Here is a 23,141-nt window from a genome sequence, read left to right on the forward strand (position 1 = left end):
TTTCTTTTTGAAAACTATTGTGGGATGCCAGAGGCTTAATAAATTGAGTCTCCTGGTGTGCTGAAAAGTATTTGATTAACTGTAGCCATAGTAAGATACTGTTGTGACCTTAGAATTTTGCAGGTAAGAAATTAATAATAACAAAGCTGTTCACCATATAAAAATATGGAACTGTATTTTTGTGTTCCATGTGCTAATAAGAAGTATTTGATTCTGAAAATGAATATGTTGAGATATCTCAGAGGACAAGTGTAATAAACAAATACTGTACCCATTTTTATGTGAAGGATCAAGGTGTGCTGCTGATCTTGCAAAATTCAGTTGCGTTTCAAATTTGGCTTCTAGGTTTGGTTCAGTCAAGTAGTTTTGTTTCAAAATTTAATTTGGTAGCTTGAATAAGATTTTGTTAGACCTGCGTAGGGGTTGCAAATTTAACACAAAGAAATAAAAGGCACCTTTTAAAAAGTTGGAGACAATGTAATGCTGTAAGCTCATTATCTGTGGACAACCATGGCCCACTCATCTTTTGCGAATTTTGACTATTTTACACATCCCAGATTCTATTTCTTTTATTTTAATGAATGAGAAATGTATTTATTCTTGGGTAGTTGTTGTTATTGTTTAGTCGTTAAGTCATATCCAACTCTTCGTGACCCCATGGACCAGAGCATGCCAGCCCCTTCTGTCTTCAACTACCTCCTGGAGTTGGGTCAAATTCATGTTGGTAGCTTCAATGACACTGTCCAACCATTTCGTCCTCTGTCGTTCCCTTCTCCTCTTGGGTAGTACCTCTCCTCATACAGCTTCTCCTTTTAAATCTTGGTATAGCTGCTATGTAGGGCTTTTTTAACCTATAGTCATAGAACCATAGAAAAGTGGAAGGGGCCTATAAGGCCATCAAGTCCAATCCCCTGCTCAGTGCAGGAATACAATTGAAAACAAATCTGTCATATGGTTGTCTAAATTTCTCTTGAATGGCTCCAGTGTTGGAGCACTCACTAGCTTTCATGATAATTGCCATACTGCTCTAACAGTTAGGAAGTTATTCCCAATATTTAACCGAAGTCTGGCTTCCTGTAACTTGAGCCTTTTATTGCATGTCCTGCACTCTGATGTTTGAGAACAGATCCTGCCCCTCCTTTGTATGACAGCCTTTCAAGTACAGTGGCGCCTCGCTTAGCAATGTTAATTCGTTCAGAAAAAATCGCTGCTAAGCGATTTCATCGCTAAGCAAAACGCGGTTTCCCATTGAAATGCAGTGAAAACCGGATAATCCGTTCCAATAGGAACGAATTGCCATCCTTAAGCGAAAATCGCCATAGGAAACATCGCTAAGTGAAACGCGGTTCCCCAATTGAAATGCATTGAAACCTATTCAATGCATCTCAATGGGGGAAAATACAACAACAAATTAAAAAAGAGTCAGAACAAAGTCAAATTTGATTAACAAAGGGTTTATTAAGTACACTTTATGATTTCAAACATTTTAAACAGTGAACTTTAACTTTATAAATAACAGAAAAACATTTAAAAAACAAAAAAATCAGGCTGTTTAAACCATCGTTAAGCAAAACAGGGGACCCAAAATTTAATCGCTATGCGAAGCATGGTCCCAACCACCGCTAAGCGAAAATCGCCCATAGGGACCATTGCTAAATGAAGCACAAAAATGCTCCGAAAAAGTCATCGCTAAGCGATTTCATCGCTAAACGGAGCGCCCGTTAAGCGAGGCACCACTGTATTCAACAAGTGCTATCATATCTCCCCTCTGTCTTCTTTCCTCAAGGCTAAACATGCCCAGTTCTTTCAGGGCTTGGTTTCCAGCCCCCTGATCATCTTTGTTGCCCTCCTCTGAATTTGTTCTGATTTATTGGGATTGACATCCTTCTTGAAGTGTGGTGTCCAGAAATGGACACGGACCTCAAGGTGAGGCCTAACCAGTGCCGAATAGAGAGGTGCTTGTACCTCATGGGAGGTGGAGATCATACTTCTATTAATGCAGCCTTAAGTAGCATTTGTCTTTTGAGGGAAGAGGAATAATATTTTGAGTATGTATGTGTCAACTTTCCTGGATTCCTTCCATTTCCCTTTCTTCCCCTCTTCGGGAAAGAATGAAGTTCCTTCCGCTTCTTGAAGCAGTTTTGTTTGCATAACTTTCCTGTTTTATGCACAAACACACATTTGTGTCACTCGCGAAAGAAAAAAAGGAAGGAAGCCTTTGATTTGAAATGTGAGCATATATTTCATGACCCAGAGTAAATGTAGAAGTAATTTGTTAACATAAATAATGCAAGAATAGGCTTAGAGCTTAACAATATAAAGCTCATGCCAGAGCTTAGACATTAGCTCCCAAAATCTCTGAGCCAGCATGGCTCATTAGGAGTTGTTATTTTAAAAAAAAAACCAAAATATTTTTTCTGCTAGTTTCAAAGCAATGTAATGTTTCTCAGGCTGATACAAGAGCATAGAAAGAAAAAAGACATCCAAAATATTGTAGCAGTTTGAAGACTAAAAATCCCCCCTCAGACACTGGACATTTGCCACCTTTGACAGACTTGGACCTTGGTCCCAGGAACATCTCCGAGTACTCCTAGACAGCCAAGTCCACCTGGCCTACTGCTGTTTCCTCACTAGGACCTGTACATTGAAGTAATTAACTGCTTCATAGTCCCATTCTTTTGTTAATGAACTGTTGACACTTTGTCTGTTAACTTTATGCACAGGTGGTCATGGGGATATGTAGACATGTACCAGTCCTATATGTGGTCTCTAGTGCTTGAGGAAGTGGACTTTGATCCATGAAAGCTTACACTGAAATAAAATGGTTAGCCTTTAACGTGCAACAGTTTTTTCTTTTCTTTTGCCAACACATTGAGAAAGACATGACTACTTCCTTAGTACAAGGATGAGGTGCCAGTCACTTCCTTCCTCAAGACTTTCTTTGGTACAGCTGTGCAGCAGTAATTCTTTTCTACAGCTTTGAGAGATAGGTGTGTGCTGTGGAGAACAAGCTTTGCATAACATATAAATTGGGTTGCAGTTCAGCTAGAAATGTGCACGCTAGCAAACATACATGTTACTTTTGTCTCTGTGGCATATATTAGTCCACAGTAGTCATGGCTTGGCTTTTTTTGGCACAGGTGACACCTGCTCAAGACCCTAGTATGAGACCAAGCCACTACGTTTCACGTCACTCCTGCCAGTCTGCTGAAGAGGGCCTATTAAACAAAATACAGGACACCACAGATATTTGATAGCTACTTCATTGGTACTGACTCTGACCCCCATTCAGAGTGCTCATTTCTCATTCCTGAAGCCTGTATAATTTTAGCTCTGGATATTTTGAGGTCCATTAATGAATACTGATAAGGCCCTGTTATCTGAAGTGAGGTTCCAGGTTGTGTATGTTGGCTTCCTCAATTGTGGCACCCAGACTTAGCAGCTTTTCTCCTCCATTCCTCTCTCCCCACCCTCCCTTTGAGCCTGAAGTGCCCCTACCCTTCTTGATTTTAAGAGACTGGTTTAGCCTTACAAGGTTGGCTTTCAATTTAGAAAGCTCTTCTGGTTATGAACTAGTTCATTTTAAAAATCTGTTTCCTTTTAACTTTGTGTTTTTATCATATTTTAATTCTGGCTCTATGTTGCTTTGGATGTGTTCCCCCCCCCCCCCCCCGGAAAGCAACCTAACATTTTTAGTAAACAGACAATAAATGGAAGGGATGGATTTTACTTTCAGTCTACTGAGATAGGAAATAGGTATCAACACAGTGCTGGAAAGACAGCCTGGAGTTCCAGATTGATTCTCTGCTCTTGCCCAGGCTTGTTGGCCACTAGTCCAAAGGTATTACTAGTTCTGTCTGTTTGGGTCACTTGTATTGCAGACTTGAAATATGTGATTACTGGTTTTAAATAGAGATGGGGTATTCGTATACGAATATCCCTGCGCAGCTGGACTTAACAAGTGTCCAGCCCCTGGGGCCAGACTGTCTGCTCGTTCATCCTGCTGCAGCTGTGGCCCCACTCATCCTTCCAATCGTACCCGGAGTGCCACTCTCTTCCCGCTCGGCTGGCCACTCTGCATCTGTGTAGGGAGACCCACCCTCCCTGCTCCTGCCTGGAGTGGCCAGCTGAGCAGGAAGAGAGCATCGCTCTGGGCGTGATTGGAAGGATGAGCGGGGCCCCTGCTATAGCAGGAAGCATGAGTGGACGTCTGGCCCCAGGGGCTGGACCCTCATTAAGTCCATCTGCACAAGGATATTTGTATATGAATACAAATACCCCCGTCTCTAGTTGTAAAGTTATTTTTAGGATGCAACTCCATGCAGCTGTCCTACTGTTGTCCAGGGGATTCTGGGGGTTTGCAGTAAAAACAACAACAAACAAACCCCAAAACAACAAATATTGTAAGCTCCAGTTAGTGATTCGTGGTGTTAGCCGTCCTAAAAATAATTAGAATAAATATATGCCCAATGTATGTTTTCAACACAGTGCTTCACGTCAAGTGAAAATGGCTTTGAAAAAGATAAGCATACTGTGTCCTTTGTAAATCTTCCTTTAGGAGCCTGCCCAGATGTTAAGATCATCTGGGGAGGTCTTTCTCTCAATCCCACCAACTTCACAGGTGTGTTTGGTGAGGACATGGGAAAGGGCCTTCTCTGCCACTGCTCTGGAACTCGCTCCCATGGGAGGCCAGGCTGGGCTTCTTTGCTGTTCTTCCGCAAGTAGATGAAGACATTTCTCTTCAGGCAGGGTTTCCCTTGGTGACTGGCTGTCTGAGGAGGGTTTTAAAATCGGGATGGTTAGTATTTTGTGGCTTTTATCTGTTTTAATAATGCTTTTGTGCAACATTTTAAATACGTTTATTTAATTCTGTTTTAGTATGTGAATAATTTATTATTTTTAGCTGTCTTTTTAAATGATGTAAGCTGCCTTGGACCCTTTTATGGAGAAAGGTGGGGTAGCAATATTTTAAATAAATAAATAAAAGTACTCATAAAGAGAGTTCTCTATTAATCAGTTTTAATACACAGTTCATGTTCTTCAACAAGACATTTTGGGGTGTTCTTTTCATCCTTGTGCATTTAAAATCTAGGAAGGTGGCCTGCAGCATTTCTTTTTCTTTCCCTTCTGCATGTCACATTTGTAATTCAAGGCTTTTCATTCTTTGCCAGAGGCCCTTGGCAAAATCTGGAAGAGTTGAATGGTTTTATATCACGTGAGCCTGCAACTTGAGTTACAGCCATTGTGCCTTCAGCTGAGTTGGGGAGAATGCTGATTTTGGAGGGCCCTTCCCTTGGTTGTGTTGGTATGTGTAGTCAACAGAAACAATTGCATAGGTTGCTGGATTTAAAAACATTCATTTGATCCTGAATAATGTTAATAAGAAAGATATATACCCTGGTTGTCTCACCTGAAAGTATAGGAATAATAATTGTTTTGATTTTTTCCCCTTCCTGACAGTTTATTTTGGGAAGGAGGGATGTTAGAATATAAATGCGTAATAAACTGCCTTGAGTTAGTGAGATAGCAGCTTTTGAACTTGAATGAGGGTGACCATTTTGCTCTTTGGTAATCAAAGTTCATTAATATACAAAACTATGTGTGTGTGGTGTTTGTTTTCCTACGCTTAACATCCCAATCCTGTGTGTATTTACTCAGAAGAATTTATTTATTTATTTATTTATTTATTTATTTATTTATTTATTTATTTATTTATTTATACCCCGCCTATCTAGTCATTTCGACCACTCTAGGCGGCTTACAACATAAGGATAACAAGTTCTATTTTTTTATAACAATTAATTAATTAAATGATTCTATAAGATGGGAAAAATGAAAATAAATCAAATAAAGAGAGAAAAAAAGGAAAGAGGACAGGAATTAACTGGAAGGGAAGGCCTGCCTATACATCCATGTTTTTAGTTGGTTCTTAAAAGTACCACTATAACAAAGAGGTTGACACACAGGTACAAAGTGTGTAGGATGGTGGCCTTAATGGACCACAACAAATCCTTTTGCAGTCGTTCCCAACCTTAGGTAACCCAGGTGTTCTTGAACTGCTACGCCCAGAAACCCTGGCCAGCATAGCTGGTGGTGAAGGCTTCTGGGAGTTGCAGTCCAAGAATACCTGGCCTACCCAGGGTTGGGAACCACTGTGTAATTGTATCTGCATTACTGCTATATTAGGCATGGTGAATTGCTGCTACAAGCTGCCTAATGTTATAGAATATCCGTTCTTCCTACCCTATAGCTGAGATAATTTCACATATCAAGACTGAAGTATGGCCGTCTGGTAATTTTACTTTGGTTTGAACAGTTTGACCACAAAGGCTTGATTCATTCAGGTTTCCAGTATGTTCGGTATGTCAAAGTAAATGGATTAACAGGGACACTGGGGTGGTGGTGGAAGAAACCAGTAAAAAAAAACCCTGTTCACTGCAATAAATTGGGTCACCAGAAGTAGTTTCAATTCCAAGATTAGGTGTGTCTGTGAGCACAACCCTTTGCCTCCCTCAATAAAAGTTAGTGGCTGGTTCCATTTTTTTAAATTAATCTTGGCTTGTGTAATGTCCAGACTTGGGGATATTGCTATTCATAACTATGGTTTGTTGCAACAAGCCGTTTTAAAAATCATGAGTTATGAAGCTGGCTTATTTCAACAAATAAACATGCTAGATCACCGATTAGGCTTCAGCCGCCATCCTAAGCTTGAGAGAGTCAAGAACAGAAGGAGAAGCTTCTAATCCAATGGCTAAGCTGAAGAAGGAGCAAGGTTCAGAAAAGTCTAACCTTGCTATACTTCATTGTTATTACAGCAAATCATAGATCTTTGTTATGTCCAAACACAGCCAATATGTCTTCCTTCGTAGAATTCCTACCACATATAAACAAGTTTTCTGTCCTTTCTGTCCTGCAAACATAACTTTAGGCATGTTTATTTTATAGGGTGCTGTAGTGGACACCCTGCTTTCCCACATATGTAATGGTATTAGCCTGAACCAATGGGAGTTGTTGGGAGGCGTGGCCAGCTATATAGAAGGGGGGCTGTAGAAGAGTGGAAGCAGATTAGGAGGAGATAGAGAAGAGAGAGGTTGGAAGAGAAGTTTTGAGTTTTGAGGCAGAAAGTGTAAAGAGTGAATAGTGAGAGGGTCATCAATATTAGTTAGGATAGAAGAAGTTAAAGAAATATACTGAACACTTTATGTAACTTTAAGAATGTACTTAAGAATTATTCCTGAAACAACCTGTAATCATTAAACCTGTTCTTATTTCAAAGTTAAGTACTGAATGGACTTCAGTCTTTCTAGGAAATATAGTTGGGAAAGAGATCAACTGGTGGCAGCGAGGTAAAGGACGTGTTGGGATACTCTGTGAGCTCATTGTTTGGTGAAGCAAGCAGGGGTCATGTGGGTAAACATCACAGGTGCCATCAAGTCAATTCTGAGTTATGGCAATCCTTTCAAGCATTTTTTTAGGTAGAAAGTACAGTGGTGCGTCGCATAACGAGTGCACCGTTTAATGACGAATCCTCACAGCGATCTGTTTTTTTAGATCGCTAATGCGATCACATTGCAATGTTTTAATGGGCAAAACATCGCATTGCAATGATCGGTAAGCGTTTCGCTTACCGATCTTCGCATTGCGATGTTTCTAAAACGTGATCGGCGGTTCCAAAATGGCCGCCGGGTGCCCAAAATGGCTGCCGCAACCATTTTCGCGCAGTTTCCTCGCTTACCGAGGGTGCAAAAATGGCAGCGCTATGGAGGAACTTCACATAACGGTGAGTTTGGGCCTCATAGGAACGCGTTCCTATGGGGTTTTTAGTTCCGTTTTGCGATGTTTCCGCATAGCGACGATTAATCTGGAACAGATTAATGTCGCTATGCGGGGCACCACTGTACTCAGCAGTGGTTTCGCATTCCCTACATCTCTGGGCATCCTGTGGCTGTGCAGCTTGCCCAAGGCTATACAGGCTGGCTCTTCTAGAATCACAGTGGGGAATGGAACTCCCAACCTCTGGCTCTGCAACCAGATGCTTAATTTACTCAGCTATTTATTTATTTATATATTTATATATTTATTTATTTATATACCACCCATCTAGAATGTGTCTACTCTGGGCGATTTACATATAATATAAAAAAATAAACTAAGATAAAATCTAGATTAATCCAAGATGGGAAAGGAAGAAAGAAAGAGGGAAAGAAGAAGAAGAAGAAGGAGAGAGAAAAAGAAGAAGAAAAGGGGAGATACGCTAGGGAATGGCTGACTATCCTGTCAGCTAGGTATCTTTATAGTTACAGGAAATTTTTATTTAATTTATATCACATTCCAGCCCATGGGCTCAGATTGGCTTACCATGGTATTTCTAAATATTAGAACTTACGATGGTACAAATGGGCAGAAGTAAATTGGGTTATGCTGTTTGATCTCCGAATGATCAGCAATAGTAGAATAGTGAAATCGATTCCCATTTGTCTAACAACAGTAATTACGAAATAATTTTTTTCTCATTAAATTAGGTAATTGAAAAATCACTTTTGTGGAGGAACAATGGATTTTTGTGTGAAAGTAGATGTGACTTTCTTTCTGGTGCCAGTCACATATCCTTGAGCTAACTGTGTATACATGTGCACCTTGTTCCTTAATTCTTACAACATGTTCATGGGCCCAAGCTACTATTCTATACCTGGATCCATTTAGAACAGCAATTTCTAACCTTTTCTTTACCATGGACCGCCTTTCAATGTCTTTTGTTTCCATGGGCCACCAAGACTTAAGTCAAGATTTAAAACCCTAAAGTGCATCAAATATTTATTTAAAGTTTCTCATTAATGATCTCATCGACAGATATTCTTTGTTATAACTGTAATACTTTTTAAGATCACTGGAAGGAGCTATATTTTGCTTTGAACAGGATGCACCCTCATCAACAGCATCAGTTCTTTTATATTTCAAATTCAGCCAGTGATCCATTCTGAGGCTCAGCCAAAATGTATTGTTATGAAATACACTGCGATAATGTCAAAAAGTCACTTTACCCAACAATAACCAAATGATTTTATTAGCAGAAATCGAAGAGGAAACACGATCACAAAGTCTGTCCAAACACTAACTCACACTAACACTGACTGACTCTGATTCTCTCTTCTTGCAGCTTCTCTCTGTGCAGTAGCAAGAAATGTCATGTCCTGTCTCTCAGCCACTCAGTGCCATTCACATGTTCTCACCATGTGCAGAAATATCAGTTATTTACTATCAAACAGATATTTTCAGAAAAGTATTTTTACTTTGTTTGTTTTTAATAGAAGCAGAAGGTTAGAAAAGCCATGTTTTACACAAACAAGCAAGGGAAATTAAGATTTTGTTCTATTTGTCCTTCTCTCTCTCACTCTCTTTATAAATGCGAAAGATCACAATGTTCTTCAAGCCCTCTGTGCGGATATGATGGACCACTGAGGGCCTGCAGAACAGAGGTTAAAAACCTATTATTTAGAGGATCTCCAAATTCAATTTTTTAAAAGTACATCCCTCCAGCCTGAAGTCTTCCCACCCTCGTCCTAAGCAATCAGTAATGAAAACTAAATCTAAATAAGGAAAAGTGCTTGACTGAAATAGAAAATGTTACTTCATAAGAATCACCCACAGACCAAGGCAATCAATAATGAAAACTAAATGTAAATAATAAAAAGTGCTTGACTGAAATAGAAAATGTTACTTTGTAAGGCACAGTCATGTATAGCTAGAGGTACATCTGTACTACATACTGATTTTTTCTGATTTTCCATTAGAATACTGAGAAATGTTTGTCTCATATACTTGGACTTCAGCAAGAACAACAACAACACATTAACCTGATATTCAACAGGTGTATTGGCTCTGTCATAAGTAGAAAAACTGCCATGACAATTTCCCGTGCTCATGTGTACACATTTTTTAAATAGGCTGCAAAGTAAAATCTGGACTGTCATTTGATATGTTAATCTTTGACAGACTTAATTTACTATCAGAAGTAAGAATGTGTTCTTCCTCTCAAATTTTCTGTTACAAAGTACCTCACAAAGTTACAGATCCCACCATACAGTGTCAGGTTTCTCTGTTTCTCTTGGTGAGAATGAAAGCAATACTGTGGAAGCGAAAGATTTATCCAGGTATGTTAAGAACGGAAAGTGATTTCAGCCAGCTTCAACAAAAGGAGTAGAGTGGAAATCATTTAAAACTGGTTCACACCAGCAATTCTTCCTAAACTATTAACTGTTCAGATCTAGTCACAAAACATTATTCTGAGGAGAAAAGGTTTAGTGAACCCTGGAAATTGGATTTGATTTATGCCAGAAAATCTGCCTTTTCACTGCTTGAGATTTTCTGGAGAAGAAAGCCACAGCCTCTTACCAAATGGTTTCTAAGGAAACATCTTATAGCAGAGCATCTGAAAACAATTTGGTTGTTAATGAGAAAAAGTTCTCACAACGGTGGGAAAGTGTTGAGTGAAAGAAAAGGCTTCAAGTTTCTGGCACTTTCTCCATAAAGAAGTTTAAATAAAAAGTGTGCTGTTGCCGTAGCCCAGCTTATAAAATCTCCTACAGCAGAGTGGGTTTTCATCACCTAGCTTTCAAGGATTCCACTTCTGATTTAATATCCCTCCTTCACAAACACTTTTAAAAAGACTTGTTAGCTACACAGAGGAAAGGGGAAAACTGCTTGATATTTATTTGATACTCAAAAATTAGTAATGCAAAGATTGTGTCAGATAGCATTTTCTGATTTTCACTTTATCCACGGAGGAGGTAATAATTTGATTATTTTTGCTATGTACTATGTGTCAGGATTGGTCAGGTCTGGACCCAGAATCTTCCTGTTCTGCATGCATTTGCCTCTTGGGGTGAACTAAGGAAACACTATTATCCTTTCTTGCTCCATGCTGCAGACACCTCATTGGTTTTCCCTGGCTTGGCTATAAAAGATTTCATGTCTTTGTCTGAGATTCTCTGCCCTGGATCGACCTTCTCATACTACATTTATGTGGGTTTTCTGCCTTGTATCAATGTAGTTGTAGGCCAGCCAACATCCAGAAGATGAGTTCAAAAATGAGTTACTGCTGCTGGCATTTTAAAAGCAGGCATTTGTATCAGATTTATAGTGTACAGGGTAACCAAAAATGGATGTCGATGACACTCTAAAAATGACCTTCAAGGTGATTTTTCTAAATCACATATATTTTACAGCATGGGCTAAGTTATTTTGTTCCATCTGTAAAAGTAATGAACTGTTATGGACTTAGAATAAACCAGAAGAAGGAATTATTCTGCCAAATTTATAGTGTGAAGAGGGATGCTAAGTGACTGAGAACTTTTTTCTAACAAGATTGGGAGAGACATTCTAATGCCCTCACCAGGTACTCATAGCCTCTGAGCACATATTTTGGAACTGACTGTAAATAAGAAAACCTGGCCATGAATTTGAAAGCTTTCATGTTTCTTCTGCACACACACTCTCAGCACTGAAACGCTCAGTCTCATAAAAATACTTGCAGAGTTGAAAGCTTGCTTATGTTTTTGATTTTTTTTATCCCAGTGTTCTAATAAAGGTATCTCCTACCCTTGTCTTTGGATTGTGTAGAACAGTGATTTCCAGCCTTGGGTAACCCAGGTGTTCTTGGACTGCAACTCCCAGAAATTCCAGCCAGTATAGCTGGTGGTGAAGGCTTCTGGGAATTGCAGTCCAAGAACACCTGGGCTACCCAGGGTCAGAAACCACTGGTGTAGAAGAACCTCTCTTTTTTGTCAGACATGTAATGGTAGTGCAATAGATTGTTTTTATCGTTGAAGGATGGGTTTTTTTGTATGAAGAAAAACATAGGATATAAGAGAAAATATGGAAATATGGGGTTCCAGATCTGAGATTCCATTCTTGAGCTTCTGTGTTATTTTGCTAGAAAGACTGCTGATCAGATGGTTCAGTAGCTTAGCATAATGTGTCTCCATAGTCTATATGATACATTGACTTTTATGGATTTCTTTTGACTTTGGCTGCTTGAAAATGATGTTCTATTTGATTAGATACATTGCATGAGTGTTGCAATGAAATTGATGGATTCCTACTCCATACAGCTTAATCCGGAGCTTTCTATTGTAACTGCTTTCAGAGTGCTGACTATGTTAATCTTTTACAGAAAAATCAAGGAAAGTCTAATGGCATCTTAAAACTGAACAAGATATGCCATACTCTTTTATTCTTACATGTTATTTTTGTTATGTGCTGTCAAGTCACTTTGAAATTATGGCAACCCTATGAATTAGTCACCTCCAAAAGGTGGAATCATGAATACCCCTGCTTAGGTCTTGCAAACACAAGATTGTGCCTTCCTTCATTAATCAATCTATTTCATACTTGCTTTTCTCTCTTTTACAAGTAGGACTCCCTTATCTACAGGGGATCTGCTCCATGACCTACTGCGAAATCCTCAAACCGTGAATGTGACAAACCCCATATACAAGGAGGCAGGACAAAGGCTCAAAGGGCAGAACAAAGACCACAAGGTCCATCCTCTTGTATGTTGTATATAGGTAAATTGCAGATAGCTAAAATGATGGATATTGATCCCATGGATACAGGGAACCTGCTGTATAAAGTTTTATGGATTGTAGCCCCCTTCATTAGATTCAGGATTTTATAATACAAATGCAAGAGTAGGTGGTATCTTTAATTGAGGATTAAGAATGTAAAACAAAACAAATAGTGAGCTTTTGATGATAAATGATCTTCTTCAAGGCTGTGTGCATCAAGTTCTTGTGGGCAGTTCCAAACTTATGTGCTGTTTTTAATGTTCCAAATTCACATGGCTGATGCTGTAGAAACCCGGTTAGCTTCTTAGATGGAAGCAGCTACAGCATGCATGTTGGTTTCAAGCTCTTAAGAAGCTTTAAAGAAGAGTTTGAAACTAGAGATGGGGGTATTGGTATTGATATATGAATACGAATACCTCCGCAGAACTGGACATAATGAGGGTCTGCCCTCCTGGTGGCTCACTCTCCCTTCAAATCGCTCCAGAGCTCGTGGTCAGCTATCCACTCATCAGTGGCAGGGAGACTCGTCTTCCCTCCTTGTGCCAGGAGTAGATAGTTGACTGGGAGCTCCAGAGTTTTTTTCCCAGCCCCAGCACGTTCCGATTGGTGTTGCTTGTTGTTTTGTTTTTTGGTGTGTTTTTTTCCAGCCCCAGCAGGTCCCAATGGGGCTTGCTGAGGTTTTTGTATGCGTGTGTGTGTGATTTTTTTCCTGGCCCCAGCATGTTCCGATGGGACTTGCAGTGTTGTTGGGGTTTTTTTGGGTTTATTTTGGCCCAGGTGCATTCTGGTGGGGCTTGCTGTGTTGTTTTGGTTTTTTGGTGTGGTTTTTTTTCCAGCCCCAGTGCGTTCCGATGGGGCTTGCTGAGGTTTTGTGTGTGTGTGCTTTTTTTTTTTTGCCCCAGCACGTTCCAATAGGACTTGCTGTGTTGTTTTGTTGTTTTGGTGTGTTTTTTTCGGCCGCAGTGCATTACGATGGGGCTTGCTGTGTTGTTTTGTTTTTTGGTGTGTGTGTTTTTTCTGGCCTCAGCATATTCTGTTGGGGCTTGCTGAGTTTTGGTTTTTTTTTTTTCCGGCCGGAACTTATTAATGGGGTTTTAGTGCATTCCTATGGGAAATAGTGCTTCAATTTACAACCAATTTGAGTTACGACAATCCTCTGGAACGGATTAAGTTTGTAAGTCGAGGCACCACTGTATTTTGAGTGCCTTTCTTTTGAATGTCTCCAGCAAAAATAAAACTAAAAGCAAAAGCGCCTGGCCTCTTAAGGAGCCACGGTTCCCTCCCACCCCAGGATGTGTCCTTGTTTGGTTAAAATTGGGAGCAGGGAATCTCCATATTCTCCAGCATGGGACTACTCTACATTCTCCTGCAGAGCTATGTCTCTATGTGCCACTCGAACTGTCTTCTTGCGAGAAGAGGGCAGTTTTCCTTTTGCAGTGGGAGGGGGGACGAGAGGACTGCAGGATTAGAGAGAAAGAGACGGGCAGAGGGGAAGGAGGCAGGACGGAGGGAGCTGTGACTCGTTGAGCAGCATTTTTCACTCATCACAGACGAGTGGATGAGTGCATTTTTCAAGTCCTGGTCATCTAGATACCCTAGGCTGGAGGTCCTTAGCAAGTGTTTGTTTATTTGCTTTTGGCAATTGTTATTAAACTTCCTATCTGGGTTGCATAAATGTATCCAGAAATTGTCCCACGGCTTTTGGGAGAAAGGTGGAGGTTTCAGCTAGGCTTTTTTTCTTAGGAATTCCTATACATCAGTTACTGAAATTTTGTCTGTTACAGATAATTCTTCAGAGCGTGTTTGGGTATGCTGAGCATGCTGAGTTCACAATGATAAGTAACAAGATGATAAAATTACATTCTATGTTGCATTTTCAGTGGCAGGCACATTGTGGGAAATATGACGAACAGGGTGCAAGTGATCTTTTAAGAAAGATTTTCTTCTCATTTTGTGACACCTAATACACATCTAAGGAGTTCCGTCATTTTCTCCCACAGTGCACTGGTTTGAATACTTCTTCACCGAATGTGGTTGGAACTACAGCCACCATAATTACAGTCCTATTAAGGAATGTCCTGGGCTTGTTTAATTTCTGGGATGCCTGCTGACTGAATGTTTCAGGCAAGTTATCTTGATGAATAATTGTTCACATAACAAGAAGGACTTGATCCTCTATCAAGTTGACATTTGGACCTTTTATTATTTAGAAGAAAGTTGTGTGACCTTGATTTGTGTTTAATTTCTAAATACCATTTTAAAAAAAATCTCACATGGTCGTTAAATGAAACTGAGCTTTCTTTGTCTCAATTTGCTGTAAGGAAAGTCTCTGTGCTGTTCCAAGACAGATAAAGCAGGGTGAGATTTTCATGGTGGTATGCTAAACACAATTTTGGACATGGGATTACATATCCATGTTATTGAAACATAAGCAGAAATCATTCATTGGGCTATAATTGTCTTATCAAAACACTAGCATTAAGTTGTCTCGTTCTTTTATGTAACATTGTTGCTTTGGGAATGATAGCATTCTTAAGCAAAACAGTGGAGCTGAAAGGCCTATCCATGTTTAGTCAAAATGTTCCGTGTTGTCTGGATGTTGGGCAAGTTAGTGGAAACAAGAGACTGAATGTCAAATAAATTACTATGCTCAAACTGGTGCAGATTGGTTTCCCACTTCATGGATCATTCCTGCAAATACTTCTGTCAGTGTAACTGGAACTACAAACACAAGATGACATAGCTTTACACAAGGTTAAGGAATCTGGAATTACTGTACTAACCTTAGGCTTCCTTAGCAAGCATCCTGTTTTGATGGAAGCAGTGGGATTTCAGAGGATATAGGTAAAGCTTGTAAATTATTAGGCTGTGACTCTGAATTGCATTGGAGGAAACCCAATGGTTAAAAAGAATTCTGAGCATGGCCAGCAGGAAATTAAATCTAAGAGCTGAAAAACAGAGTAATAGGATGTTCACAGCAGAAGCCAAGAACATGAATACTAGATTACAGAGCACTGAAACACTTAAAGAACAGCAACTTTGGTTTATATACTGTGATATGAGTTTGCTATATAACCAGTTATAAATAAGATTTCACGTTATGTGACCTTATTATTTATTGTCCCTGTAGCTTTTGTTCAAAACTCAAATTAGTTTTCATTTTTTCCTCCTTAGAAAACTGGTTAGGTTTTTTATGCACAACTAGACACAGAACAAAAAGTAGATTTTGAACTGTGAGAGCTGAGAAGGTAGAAGCATGCTCAAATTACAGTAATTAATGGGTTATGGATTCAAACGTAGGTTGCAGAGAAAATGTTAAATGTCATAGTTCTCCTAGTAATTATATTTTTCTTATATTTTGTTTTGTTTCTTTATTTTAAAATGTGGTGGGGAGAAGAGTGAAAAGTTGGTAATACAGCATAGTCCTGACCATTCCTGTTCAAAATGAAGCCACACTGAGTTTAGTTCAGTGTATTTCTAGGAACTTGTGTGGAATTGCTGTGTCAGTACAAAAACTTGCAAGGAGATCTCAACCCAGAGAAATCACTTCACAGTATGCATATTCAGCTATCAGAAAATATACAAAGGAATGGATTCTAAAATTAAATCACCATTTTTCAATCTATACACATTTGAAGCTGATTTGAAACCTTGAAAGATTATCAGCTGACTTCTGAGTTTGTATTCCAGACTTGAAGGACATGCTGAGTCCCATTCTTCCATTACTACTCCTTTTCAGTTAAGGTCTGATGGTAGCAGCATATACAGTGGGGTCTTGACTTGAGAACTTAATCCGTATTGGAAGGCGGTTCCCAAGTCAAAAAGTTCTCAGGTCAAATCTGCATTTCCCATAGGAATGCATTGAAAACCATTTGATCCGTATCTGCTCTTTTCCATCCATAGAAACTAATGGGAAGCTGCTATTCCGCCTTCAACCACTAGAGGGGGATATTTTGTTTCTTTTTTTTCTTAGGTCAAGAAAGGTTCAGGGAAGGCAGGGAAAATACAGTCCAGGCAGTACCAGGCAGTCCGAAGACTGTCTCCCAATCCACTCTCTAAACGCTGGGAGGAGTGAGGAAGCAGACAGGCACCCTTTTCACTGGCCAACAGTTAACTGAAAGTTCAAATTTTGCACTTTCCCTGCCTCCCACGTGGGTTTTTTTTCAGTTCTTAACTCAAATCTAAGTATGCAAGTCAAGTCAATATTTTCCAATGAGAGTGGTTCTTAAGTCAAAATGTTCTTAACTCGAGCCGTTCTTAAGTCAAGACCCCACTGTAGTAGTTTTCCAGTTTTTCTGGACCTAGAACAGTGGTGGCAAACCTTTTTGGGCTTGTGTGCCCAAACTGGGGGGGGGGGGGGGGAACAGGTGTGCTGCTGCTGCTGCGGAACTGGAAGTGGCAGCAGAAGGGGGAATCCCAGCACAGAGGTGCCTCAAGACCCCTCTCCGGATCCGCTGCCAGTGCCAGCTGTTCTGGATCCACCTGCCGAAGCACCAGCACTGTGGCTGCAGCCGCCTTCTCAGGTTTGGCTGCGCACACGGGGGGGGGGGACGAGTAGCGATCTGGCAACTTATGGCTCGCCTGCTGGCAGAAAGGGCTCGGCGTGCTGGCTGCAGCACACGTGCCATAGGCTCGTCATCGCTGACCTAGAATATTAATTGTTAGTCTGAAAAGGACTCGGGGAGGAACTAGAAGTAAATCAAAAGTGTGTGTGTTTGCTCAGCAACCCCAGATTTCTCCTATTGCTTTCAGGTTTAATAAGACGCGTTAAATTTACATGCATAATTCCAGTGAGCCAAATGCTTGACTCCTAGTGATAGTATTTAACTTTTGGCTTTCACTTAGATGCTGGAAAAGTTACTTTTCCCAAGCTGTGTTTTGTCTATGCTCTTGTTCAACTTTTTACTGTGTGGATAACTGAGCAGAAAAAAACTTAATCCTCAAAGTTTTCAGAAGTGGGACTTGAATTTGCGGTCTTGTTAAATTTTATTGCAGTGTGTTTATAGATGGAAATTGGACCATTTCAGCAATGTGGAGAGGGGGGATCTGCTGCTTGGGTAACAGCCTATCCTCCATATTACCTTACCCGGGCTTCATGCTCTGGAGAGGACACTCCTCGATTCAGAGCATGTTACCATAGTCTCTCGAGACTGAAGGATGCCTATGCTATGCTATGCTATGTTTATAGATGTGGCTCTATTTAAATTTGATGTTTTGGAATTACTAATTGCTCCAGCATACCTAACTTACCAGAAGAGCAACAGTGACAAACAAATGACCTGTGCTTCTTCGCATGATGTTTTTCCCCCCTTTCCCAAGGTAAACGTTCTGGCTGCTCCAAATTTCCTTACTGGAATCTATTGTGCAAGGAAAGGATCTGAGCCCATTTGCAAAACCTTTGAATGAACTCCATTCATTCTGTGTGCTTGGAAATGGCTATTCAGTCACAGAAACAGTAGTTACAACCTGGTTTCCCCGGCTCAGACACCAGCTTATTAAAAGGGGAATTTGTTATGAAAAAAAAGGGTAGTAGCTCTCCTATGGCGGTTATATAACCCAGCATTCCTTTAGTATGTCCATGGTGTAGTTATATAAGCATGGTCATTTTCTCAAGTGCCTGTATTGTGTTGGTTCTGGATATTTCTTCACTTTCTAAATAATATTAATACAGTACATAGTAACACATGCCGTATATTACATAAAAATGCATAGAATTTGCAGATTAATTTCTAAAAGATAATTTGTCATCACAGTTTTTTAAACAAAGTAATTTATTGTGATTAGTCAGTGCAATGTAAAAGAAAGACATAACTCATTGGATTATGCACTACTTTCTTATATATTTCAAAACTATTTTTGCACTCTCCTAATCTAAGACTTATTACAATTATTTTGTTCTTTTTAACATGCCACTTCCCAATTCTACAACATGAATTCTCGTAGGTAATTGTTTTCTTGGTGTTGTTGAATTTATTATCTTCATTTTAACTTTCATTATTAATATATTTAAGTACAGTACTCATAATGAGGTACCCTTTTAGAAAGATAAATAGTGTGGCTCCCTAAAGTTCAGGGGTGGTCTTGTGAAGCATTTAGAACTCTGTAATCATTATTACAATCATGGTGGTGGACTAAATCCCAGATTTCTTCGGCAAATATATAATTCCTTCTGAATGCTTATATGATATAGGCATTAACTACTGCCTTGATTTCTTGCCTTAAGAGATAAGATATGCGATACTTCTAAGAGGTGTGCTTGAAAATAAAATTTAATGAATAGGAATGATAACAAATTGAACAGAAATATGGGACGTGGTGGCGCTGCGGGCTAAACTGCAGAAGCCTGTGCTGCAGGGTCAGAAGACCAGCAGTCGTAAGATCAAATTTACGCGACAGAGTGAGCGCCCGTCACTTGTCTCACCTCCTGCCAACCTAGTTGTTCGCAAGCATGCAAATGCAAGTAGATAAACAGGGACCACCTCGGTGGGAAGGTAACAGTGTTCCGTGTCTAAGTCACGTTGGCCATGTGACCACGGAAGATTGTCTTCGGACAAAACGCTGGCTCTATGGCTTGGAAACGGGGATGAGCACCGCCCCCTAGAGTCGAACACGACTGGACAAAAATGGTCAAGGGGAACCTTTACCTTTTTATGTAGTTATTTAATATAAAACCATTATTCAATAAAACACGACTCGTCTTCCTGAGGTTCACATTATTTGTTTTCCACCAAGATGCCTGTGTTTCAGTGTTTGGTTTATGGTGCCATTTTCTTTTCAAATTTCTTTTCTTTTCTTTTTTTTTGTACCATTGTTGATGAGATTTCATAGTCTCGTAAGTTTTTCACCTCCATTTGCACCTCATAGGAATACCAGCAGTGATGGAAACAGTTACATCTGTGGGAACATGCTGTATAAGAACAAAAGAATTTGTGAGGAAAGAGGGAATAGCCATTTTATATGTCATGTGAGAATAAGAAAATAATGAAGTAATGAAAATCACTGACATTCGTTTACTTGCTTTAGTAAGGACAGTAAGAGAAGTTCTATATGGATATTATTGTTATATGCTATCATGTCATTTCCAACTCATGCAACTCTATGAATGAATGAATGACTTGGATATTAACAACCCTGATAAGTTCTTACAAATTTAAAGACTCTAACTTTCTTTATTAAGTCAGTCCATTTCATGTTAGGCTTCTTCTATGCTTGCTGGCTTCCACTTTTCATGATGTTATTACCTTTTCCAGTGAGCCCTGTCTTCTCATGATATCTTCAACCAATGATCACCTCTGTTTAGTAAGATCTATTGAAAGTTATTTTAAGACAGTCGCTGGAAGGACAGCTCAGTGAGTTGGGTAGCTGATTGCAGAGCTATTGATCAGCAGTTTGATTTACTTCTGCCTCCTAGGAGTGGCCTTGGATCCAATTAAATAATTGTCCAACCTTCAACTTCATTGCTATGAATGGAGCAGACTGCCATTTTTGTATATCTTTACACTTAAAGATCTTTTCTAGTTGCTTTGCTGCCTTTCCGAGTCTTCATCTGATTTTTTGGCTGGAGACTACATTTGGATTGATGATTAAGTCAAGGTACAGAAAATCTTTAACGTTTTTAAATTTTTCCTTATCAGTGTTGTGTAATTCTTCTGTAGTCATTATTTTTGTCTTAATGTTCAGCTGTAATTCTGGTTTTGCACTTCCTTTTTTAAAACTTCCTCTATAATTGCTTCAGATGATTGCTGTTTTATGTCAGTAATGTAGTCTTATCTTCAGATTTTATATTATTGATTTTTCTTTTACTGTTTTTAATTTTTTTTCCCCAGTGAATCCAATCCAGCTTTGCATATGGTATGTTGTATGATAGGGAGATAAAATGTACCCTTCTCTGAAACCTTGGCTATTCTGTTTCTATATGTTCTGTTCTTACACTAGCCTCTTGTCCAGAGTGTAAGTTCTTCTTCAGAACAATCAAATGCTGGGGCATGAACCTTTCTTTCAGAGTGTTCTGTAAGGGAAACATTCACTTTTAGATCTTGAAAAGGCTTTGGCATGGGTAGAGTTCCTTCAAATATCATGAGACAGAGAGTGGGGATGGCTCCCTAAAGTTCAGGGGTGGTCTTGTGAAGCATTTAGAACTCTGAAAGTTGTCTACCCATTCTCATCACTGCTTTTTAACTTCTGGGTCTCCAGATATTTTCTTATGTCTCTCCCAGAAGGAATAATAGTTATTTTAAAAAATGTTTGATTTTAAGGAGAAGGGGTTCAACAGAGGTAAACTGTTATAGGGTTAATTAATTACTCTTTTCCAAAAAATATAACTTGCTTTCTAAACAAAGAAAATATGATGCGTAAACATCAGCTTATATTTTAGCAAAACATTTTACAGTATGTAGAGCTATAGAAGATGGTATTAAATTAGAGAAATAGTTGTACCAGAGCACTTGGTTCAGTGTAAGTACAGAGTTGGCTTAAGGGAAGAAGCTGTTTTTTTAATATACACACGTTCATTAACACACATGCTTATTAACATTCTAATTGTGATAAGAAACTACCATGAGTCAACCTCAGTACTCACCCACCCCTATCTTGTTTAGCAACCTGTGCAAGAAAAACAGCAGATCTGCAATGAAAATTACAGATGATACCACACTCAGAGGCTTTGTTCATTCAGAGAAGAGTCAGGAAACTATACAAAATTAATCAATCTCAAGAATTAGGGTAATAGTATGAAATCGCATAGTGTCAGGTGATGTTTCTGGAAACAGAATTAACCTTAATGAGCATCTCTTTTACTCACAGCAACAACAGCCTATGTGGTCATGTACGATCACCAGAAAAAAGAACCGGATAGTTTGTGCATGGTTATGGCTTTTCGGAAGAATACAAGAACACTCATAGTATGTGATATTTTTCCTAGTTTTTCTCCCTAAGGTCATAAATCAAACGGCTAAAAGAACTGGGTGCAGCATATCAACAGATGGCATTGTATATAGTTGATAAAAGAATGAAAGATGAGTGAGTGCTTCCTAAGAGGCTGAGCTGCTGTGGTATACACTGGTCTTTTTCAGGAAAAAACACTGCATAAAAGAAGTAAGATAATCACTGGCCTCCCCCCCCCCCCCAACCTTAGGGGCTGCATGTTCTTTATCTTGCAAGTCCCCCTGTTAATTCCTTTACTGACTGAACCACTTCCGCTCTGCTGTTGCCATGCACTCAGCACTTGAAATGAATGGCCCATCATATATGTATATATATATTTAACGCTTTACCACTGTGTGCCTTGAGTTGGAGTATTATGTGTACTTTGTAATTATTATTAACACTCTAAAATGCATGAAGTGAGGTTCATGAAATTTTAGTACCTTTTAGTACTTCCTCTGTTTCTCTTGCTAAAAATCTTCTAAACTTTTGAAATAAGGTAGCATAATTTTTTATAAAACAAATTGAATGTATGCATCTGTTCAACTAGTTGGAAAAGCTAGATATTTGATGTACAGAGTTATCCGTAACATGTACAACCAAAATCATGTAGCCAAGTACTGCAGGGGTCCAGAGCAGCTGCCTTAAGATGAAGGGTCTGACTTTGAGAATGCCACCAAAAACTGGTTTTGAGAATGCACATCTGGCTTTGAGAATTTCATTAGTTTTATTGATTAATTAATTAATTAATTAATAATGCATTTAAAAATAGGAGGAACAGAATTAACAAATCATATCTAGATAGTCCTGCACAAAACTTGCTTCTCTAAAGACAACATGGGGATCAATTAAATAACTAATCTTTGTGAAGAAAAAAGAGCAACAGTCAGAAGCCTCTCCTCTAGAATTTCGTATGATGTGCAGGTGGACCATGTAGTGACCAAGTCTTTATTTGCAAATAAATGATTGTACGCACATCAGTGAATGTATTTCTCTTGAATTTACCATTTGCTGCCCTTATTTAGTACAGTATGTCATTTTTTCCAGTAATGCGATGTCTACAGCCAGTTATACATATTAAAACTTTATAATGTTTTCTGGTGTCTTCTGCTTTCAAGGTGTAAAGCAGTCATTATGAGTGGGATCAAAATCTTTAAGGAGCAAGTTTTTTTTTAATTGGCAGAAAAGATGGAGAGTATGCATTTTGTTGGCTTAGGTGTCCTCAAAGTGAGCATACTGTGCCTGTGAGAGAAGGCAGATTGTACAGTGCTGTGTTTTCAAGTTTCAGGTTTCTGTTGTATAGCATGGAATTGTGGACTTTAACATAGACTGCTATAAAAAAAGAAAGAAGCATTTGAAATGTGGATGTATTGCAGGATGCTGAGAGATTTCTCAGTTGAGAGGGTGACCAGTGAAGAGATACGAAGACAAAGACCAAGAAAACATGGAACCCATAAAATGTAGAAAACTAAATGGTCACATAACAAGAAATGAAAAGTTGCAACTGATATCATGGTAGAATAAACAAGAAAAGAAACCTGGCCAGAAACGCTTGGAGACTGGTTTGTTTGGAGCCTCATTTGGAGCTGTTGCAGGCAAAGTCAGAATAGACATAATGAGATAATGAGAAGAAAAAATGAAGTGTCCTCATAA

The 23,141-nt window shown here is 39.2% G+C and overlaps 1 protein-coding gene and 1 long non-coding RNA gene across 3 annotated transcripts in view; both read left to right on the plus strand.

The window, feature by feature from the left end:
• Positions 1-23,141, plus strand: part of LOC110076521 (glyoxal reductase) — a 78,054-nt gene that overhangs the window by 4,913 nt on the left and 50,000 nt on the right. The gene's annotated exons all lie outside the window — the stretch shown is intronic.
• LOC144588653 (uncharacterized) lies at positions 20,358-22,943 on the plus strand. The gene is made up of 2 exons (XR_013544302.1): positions 20,358-21,466; positions 22,865-22,943. It is a non-coding gene; the product is annotated as an uncharacterized LOC144588653 (long non-coding RNA).

The sequence above is a fragment of the Pogona vitticeps genome, chromosome 4 (genome assembly GCF_051106095.1).
Source record: "Pogona vitticeps strain Pit_001003342236 chromosome 4, PviZW2.1, whole genome shotgun sequence".
NCBI lineage: Eukaryota > Metazoa > Chordata > Lepidosauria > Squamata > Agamidae > Pogona > Pogona vitticeps.